The 6,678-nt window shown below is 39.6% G+C and overlaps 1 long non-coding RNA gene across 1 annotated transcript; it reads left to right on the forward strand.

Moving 5' to 3' along the window:
- Positions 1–3,582: 3,582 nt before the first annotated feature.
- Positions 3,583–5,545, forward strand: LOC146575096 (uncharacterized). Its single transcript, XR_014892528.1, has 2 exons — positions 3,583–5,096; positions 5,206–5,545. It is a non-coding gene; the product is annotated as an uncharacterized LOC146575096 (long non-coding RNA).
- The last annotated feature ends 1,133 nt before the right edge of the window (positions 5,546–6,678 follow it).

A 6,678-nucleotide genomic window follows, 5' to 3' on the forward strand; every position in this document is an offset into this window, starting at 1 on the left:
GTGAGGCGACTATTGTTCTGATTTGGCACTATATAAATAAAACTGAATTGAATTTTTTTTTTTTTTTAACTTTTAAGTTGTTACACTCATAATGGACAGGGCCAGGAGAAGAGAGACAGAGAAAAAAGACATTAAAACTCTAATCATCTGCCGGAAAGAAAAAAAAAAAAGCAAAAAGAGAGCAACACGGTAGGGAAACCACAGCAACAACTGACATAAGAAATATTAAATTGTACTGAGCAGCACACTAGACTGACAATGCATGACATGTTTAGAAGCACCAGCCAAACAAGATGGTGTGTCTGTGAAAATTTTTTGTACACCTGTGTGTGTGAGCACACTTATATTTATGAGGTTTCTCCATATAAGTAATAATAATAATAATAATACATTTTATTTAAATAGCGCCTTTCAAAGCACCCAAGGACACTGTACAACAGATAAAAACTGGAAATATACACAATGATAAGAATAGAAGATAAAAGTTAAAACATACAGAAATTTAAGAATAGGCAATTTTAAACAAATGAGTTTTAAGGGTGGACTTAAAAAGAGAGAATGAGCTAATATTTCTGAGGTCCGGGGGTAGGGAATTCCAAAGTCGAGGGGCAGAGCAACTAAAGGCCCTCCCTCCCATTGTGATCAGACGAGCAGAGGGAACAGAGAGAGAAAGAGAAGATGAAGATCTGAGGCAGCGGGATGGGAGCTTCATCTGTAATAAGTCAGAGAGGTACGGTGGAGAGAGAGAGTGAATAGCCTTGAATGTATACAGAATTATTTTAAAATGGATGCGAAATTTGACCGGGAGCCAGTGAAGTTGCTTCAGGATTGGGGAGATGTGGTGGGTAGAAGAAGTCCTAGTAATAATACAGGCAGCAGAGTTCTGGACACGTTGGAGCTTGTTGACAGATTTTTGTGTGAGGCCAAATAATAATGAGTTGCAGTAGTCAATTCTAGAGATAACAAGATTATGGATGAGAATGGCAGTGGCGTGAGGTGTGAGGAAGGGGCGGAGGCGATTAATGTTACGGAGTTGGAAATATGCTGCACGTGTAATATTATTGATATGCGAGTTAAAGGATAATGTGCTATCGAGAATGACACCCAAGTGTCTAATAGTGGGTGTAAGGAGCCATAGCCCTGCCACCCAGGACATCAAGCAGACATGGAGGAGGTCCGGGCCCCACGCATCTAGAGGCTCCCAAGAGCACAAGAGCCCAAGGTGGACCACCACAGGGTCAGTTGCACCACCCACCCAGAAAAGAGCTAAGGAGAGGCCCGTATAGGGTTCACCCAGCAGCCACGATCCAGAAGTGTCAGGGGGCCGCAGTGACAAGCCCACAGGCTCCGCCAGCAGCTAGCTATTCCAGAGTAGGCCAAGCCGGGACCGACACACCCGAGATTCAAGCGCCCTCCACACAGCGGAAGGAGCCCAACCGAGCCAATAGATAAACAGGCACACACAGATACAAACATATATGGCAGACAGTTGGTGTCGTAAACCACTGCCTCTGTTCAAAGATGGTCGCTCACAGTGGACATAAAGTAAGTAAGTAAGTAAGTAAAATTTTATTTATATAGCACATTTCTAGATAGAGATCACAAAGTGCTTTACAAGATATAACAGATTAAAAAGACAAAATACAAACAAAGTTAGCAAAAGGCAGTTTTAAAAAGATGTGTTTTTAGCTGTTTTTTAAAAGTAATCAATGAATCAGCGGATCGTAAGTCCTGAGGAAGGGAATTCCACAGTCTGGCGGCCACAGTAGCAAAAGCTCTATCACCCCTAGTTTTCAGTCTCGTATACTGAATGACAAGTAGGCCCTGACTACTCGACCTCAGAGACCTACTAGGGGCATAGGGCTGTAAAAGTTCAATGATATATGGTGGTGCTTGTTGTTGAAGAGCAACTGTTTGCTATCTATAATCCAGGTTTGAGATCCTTCCCAGACGCCTTAACGCCCACTCACATCCTGGGCCATCTGACCTCAGGAAATCACATGATAGGGTTTCTCAGATGAGAGGTGAAACGTCTTCAAGCAACTTAAAGAAGTCCAGATGCTTTTCTTTGCAAGCTCCTTAGACTACGATGACCTGGATGACTGAGAACCTTCACAGACATACACCTTGGCTGGTTCTGTGGAGAACATCTGGTTCATTCTCCTGGCTTCTATCTCACTGGTATACCTCTTCTGATTCAATATCACAAACATCAGTTAAGCAGTTTCTATCTGAATAGGGTCATGGTTAAAAAAAAGACCTAAAGAGCACAGCGAGCTAATTTTGTTATATTCAATTCAGTTTTATTTATATAGCAAAAAAATCACAACACAGGTTGCCTCAAGGTGCTTTGCATTGCGACGTGTAGACCCTACAATAATATAGAAAAAAAAAAAACAAAAAACAGAAAACCCTGACAATCAAATAACCTATTTTGAGCAAGTGTTCTAGGAACAGTGGAAAGGAAAAGCTCACTTCTAAAAGAAAAAAACTCCAGCAGAACCAGGCTCAGAATGGCAGAAAGTACAAAGACACACTGTGGAAGAGAACCATACATTAATAATAACTAATGATTAAATGTACAGAGGTGTATAAACACATATTAAATGGGGGAAAAAAGTGAGCGAAGATAAAACACTCAGTGCATCATGGGAATCTCTCAGCAGCCTAGACTTACTGCAACGTAACTAAGGGAGGATTCAGGGTCACCTGATCCAACACTAACTTTATGCTTTATCAAAAAGGAAAGTGTGACAAAAGGGCTCAGAGCACACAGTGTTGTAAGTCAGTGAGGTTTTTATTTACAGTGTTGGTTGCACTTTTCAGTTGGGGCTGCCCTGCATCACACACAGCTCTCTCTTCAGGTCCCGCTGTCCAACTCAAACAGGGGACGCATACTCTGATGGAGATCAACTGTGTTCATCAGCCTACCCTGACAGTGAATTAGAAAAAGTGCTCAGTTCTGGAAATAAAATATTCTGTCACCAAACTAATGATATAATGATTATCTTAATTATAAGCCATGCTTATTTAACTGAATTATTATAAACAGTTTTTTTAAATACTCCCAGCTGCCAATTTATTAAGTTCATGTAGCTACAATGAATGCAATCCAAATAAAATGTTTTAATTTTACATTATGTTAGGCGTCTGTATAATATAGGAATATTTCTGTTTTTTTTCCTGAGTGTCCTGATGTTTTGAATAATTTTTATTTAGTTAGTGATTTTCTTTTTAACAGCGGCGCTTAGTGACTTAATGAAAAGTTGAAATGGATAGTGATCATGATCATTCCCCCCACCAATAAGTGTCTTCTGCTCTGCTGCTGATCTTGATTGGTTTTTTGGACAGTCGACTGTTTCAAGGTGCAGCACTAAAAATCAAATCAATTGACATTTTCATGCCCATTGGGGGTAAAAAATAATTAAGCTGAAGGAGGGACATGTAGACGAGAGGGAGGGGTGGATTGGGGGAATCCCTGTCATGGTCCTGAATCAAAATCCATATGGAAATTATGTGGGTTACAGTTTCTCCAGTACAGTAACATTAACAAAAACAGACTAAACTATTTAACAATACAATATGTTAAGATATAAGGAATAGAACAATATATACAAATCACCAAATAATAAATATCCAGGGTTGACAGATGTGATTATAAATAAATATCAATAAAATTGACAGCAACATTACTGAACAAAAAAAGAGCAAAAAGGGAGTAACTATTGCAGTGTTTACAGTTTATTAGATGGAGGAGTTTTACAGGGAGATGGCCACAGGTGGGAATGATTTCCTGTGTCATTCAGTGGTGCTTTTTGGTAATCTCAGTCTCTCACTGAAGTCTAGGGACCCAGTGTTTATGTTTTTGATTATTAATAGCCCACAGTGGGCTGTGGCCACCAGGCCAGCTAGGCAAGGGTGGACAAGCCCCGGGGCAGAGACCCGAGATCCAAGGGCCAGGCCCCCGCCAAGCACCTCACCTGTTAAAAATAACTTATTCCACATAACATTTCCACTCTGCTAATCTCTAATGTGTTCCTTTCATTATGTTTCTCATTATTGTGTATATTCTCTGCTACAGTCAGGAGAACCACATAGCTCCTGGGTCACAGGAGTACTGATGGGACTATTCCCATATTTAACATGTTTCTTTAAGGGGTTGACATGATGTACTGGACTCTTTCTTCCTGTTGGGTGTCTTAATTGTGTAATATGTGCCATTGAGTTGGCATGGATTACATGTCAACTCAAGCTCAATACCAGACCAAGCCTGGAACTAACTACAGAGCAAAACATTCTCTCCTAGATGAAAATGGCAAGTTTTCCCATCATTTTTCCTTTCCGTGCATCAAACTATGTGCCATGTTCAAGTGGTGCCATCGTCAATGTCTTCAATGTTAGACTCCCAAAAGGAGCTCACATAGGCTATGTTCACACTGCAGGCAAAAGCGCATCAAATCCAACTTTTTTGACCCTATGCGACCCATTTCCGATCTTGGGTCAATAATCTATCAGAATAGGAAAAACAAGCAGTGTAAATTACTTATTTTATGCAGGTTTAATGTCGCATCTGTTCTGCGGAGCTTTCTTACACAAACAAAAGCACCTCCTCAATGTTTAGGCATTACAGAGCCAAACATGAAAATGAGGAGACAAACACACCGAGAATAACAGGTAGGCCTATATAGACATTGAGCAGCATTATCATAATTTTTTTAATAATATGTATTATATTATTTTGAAATCAAGCATCTAAGAAGAATGTTCTGGACCAGCAGTCCTGAATTTTATTATAAAGGACTGCCAACCCCTTAGTATTGTAGAGAGTGAGGGGTTCAGGGAGCTGGTTCAGGTCCTTGATCCATCATACGTTTTGCCAACCAGAAAGGTTTGTATAGACAATCTTTCATCAGGTAGCTGATGTTAAGTCCTGTGTACTGATTTAATTTTGTTTCATCTTCAGACCATCAAGGTATTGATAGCCAAAAAATATGCGGAGGAACTCGAACGAGTGAAAATGGAGTGTTCTGCAGTAATTGCCCCCACAACATCTGGGCCACAGCCTGGACCTTCATCAGAGCAGTCACCTGTTCCAGGTAACTTCAGTATTATCAACTTATTCGTACATTTATTTTGATGCTAATGTGTACTAATTTGGAGTAGATGACAAAAACTAAAACGGCCATGCATTTTTTATTATTTCAGAAAACCTGTGGCATTGGCTCGATGAAGAAGTTGGGAGACAAACCAACAATGCAACAGCAGACTCCATCATTGAGGTCCAGCGCTACTTGGTGGAGAGAAACATTCCACGATCAGAGGATCCTTTAACGTACTGATGTAATAGGAAGACATCTTATCCGAACCGTTTCCACCTGGCATTACAGTTTTTGTGTACCCCAGCTCCATCTGAGCCTTTGAGTTTTCCAAAGCTGGCGAAATGGTGTCAAAAAAAAAAAAAAAAACGCAATGGACTGAATGCAAAAACATTGGATGAACTTGTTTTTCTGAATAGAAATTTATAATAAACTCTGAGTCAAATACATTTAAATGGGTAATGTTACATTCACAATACCTTCATTTTAATTTTCACTTAATGTCATTCACAATATATTTTAAAGATGTCTACAATATTTGCAATGTAAAAAATATAAAATGATTCCATGGAAAGTACAATACCTCACAGTGTATACAAGTATGACTAGGTCATTGAATCAGTGCCTGTTGTGAGTCTCAAGTAAGTTGCCTGCAATGATACTTAAAGTCCAGCAGGTGACAGTATGGAGCAAAACAGCAACACTGTGTCGACACAGTATCGATACAGTTTGGGGAATGTGCTGAAACGCTTCACGAGGCCTCATCTACCCATCACTAACAAAAGCCTACAACAGGAACATGGACCTGACATGAGGAAACTTGATACAACTTCTTGGCTTGGAAACAAAGCAGACGATCTGACAATAACACACTGAAAACAGGGGACTTAAATACACAGGAGGTGATCAGGGGAAGTGGGAACACATGGGGGAACAGCTGACTGACATGAGCCTAATGACAGGACAGGGGAATTGAAAAACTAAATACAATGAACAAAGAACACACAACTCCTACAAAATAAAACAGGAAACATGAGACACAGACATGACAATACAAACTTGATAACATAAGACATGCAGCATGAAACACAAAGGGTGAGGGAATACAGAGGCAGAAAACACAAGGAGTCTAATAACCAAATGAACTTCGCTAATCTAACGAACTTAAACATAACATCCAAATAAACTAAAACTTAAAACGCTGGGTCAACAAACCCAGGAACCTGACAATTGAGACCTGCAGTGTGAACGTAGCCATAGTCTAACATTGCTAACAAGTGATTTCCAGTGTTTCTGTGATTTTGTGTGATATATAACATGAGGAAATTATGTTTTTTTACAACTATCTTTATGACTCAGCTTTATTCACCATACTCTGTGGTCTACAATAAAATGAATCCAGTCCTTTTGGCCAATTAAAATATCTTTGCATAACTCTTATGTTATATTTGTTGCTATTTCTGTTTCCCCCTTGGACAGATCTCTCTAGAAAAAGACATTTTTAATGTCAATAAGAGTTTTACATTCCTAAATAAAGGATATAAAGTTGTTTTGCCAAAAACTAATGGCAGCTTCTATCTCT

The sequence above is a fragment of the Mchenga conophoros genome, linkage group LG5 (assembly GCF_057382185.1).
Source record: "Mchenga conophoros isolate Kocher_MC1m ecotype Shallow Benthic linkage group LG5, M_conophoros_male_GT1.1, whole genome shotgun sequence".
Lineage (NCBI taxonomy): Eukaryota > Metazoa > Chordata > Actinopteri > Cichliformes > Cichlidae > Mchenga > Mchenga conophoros.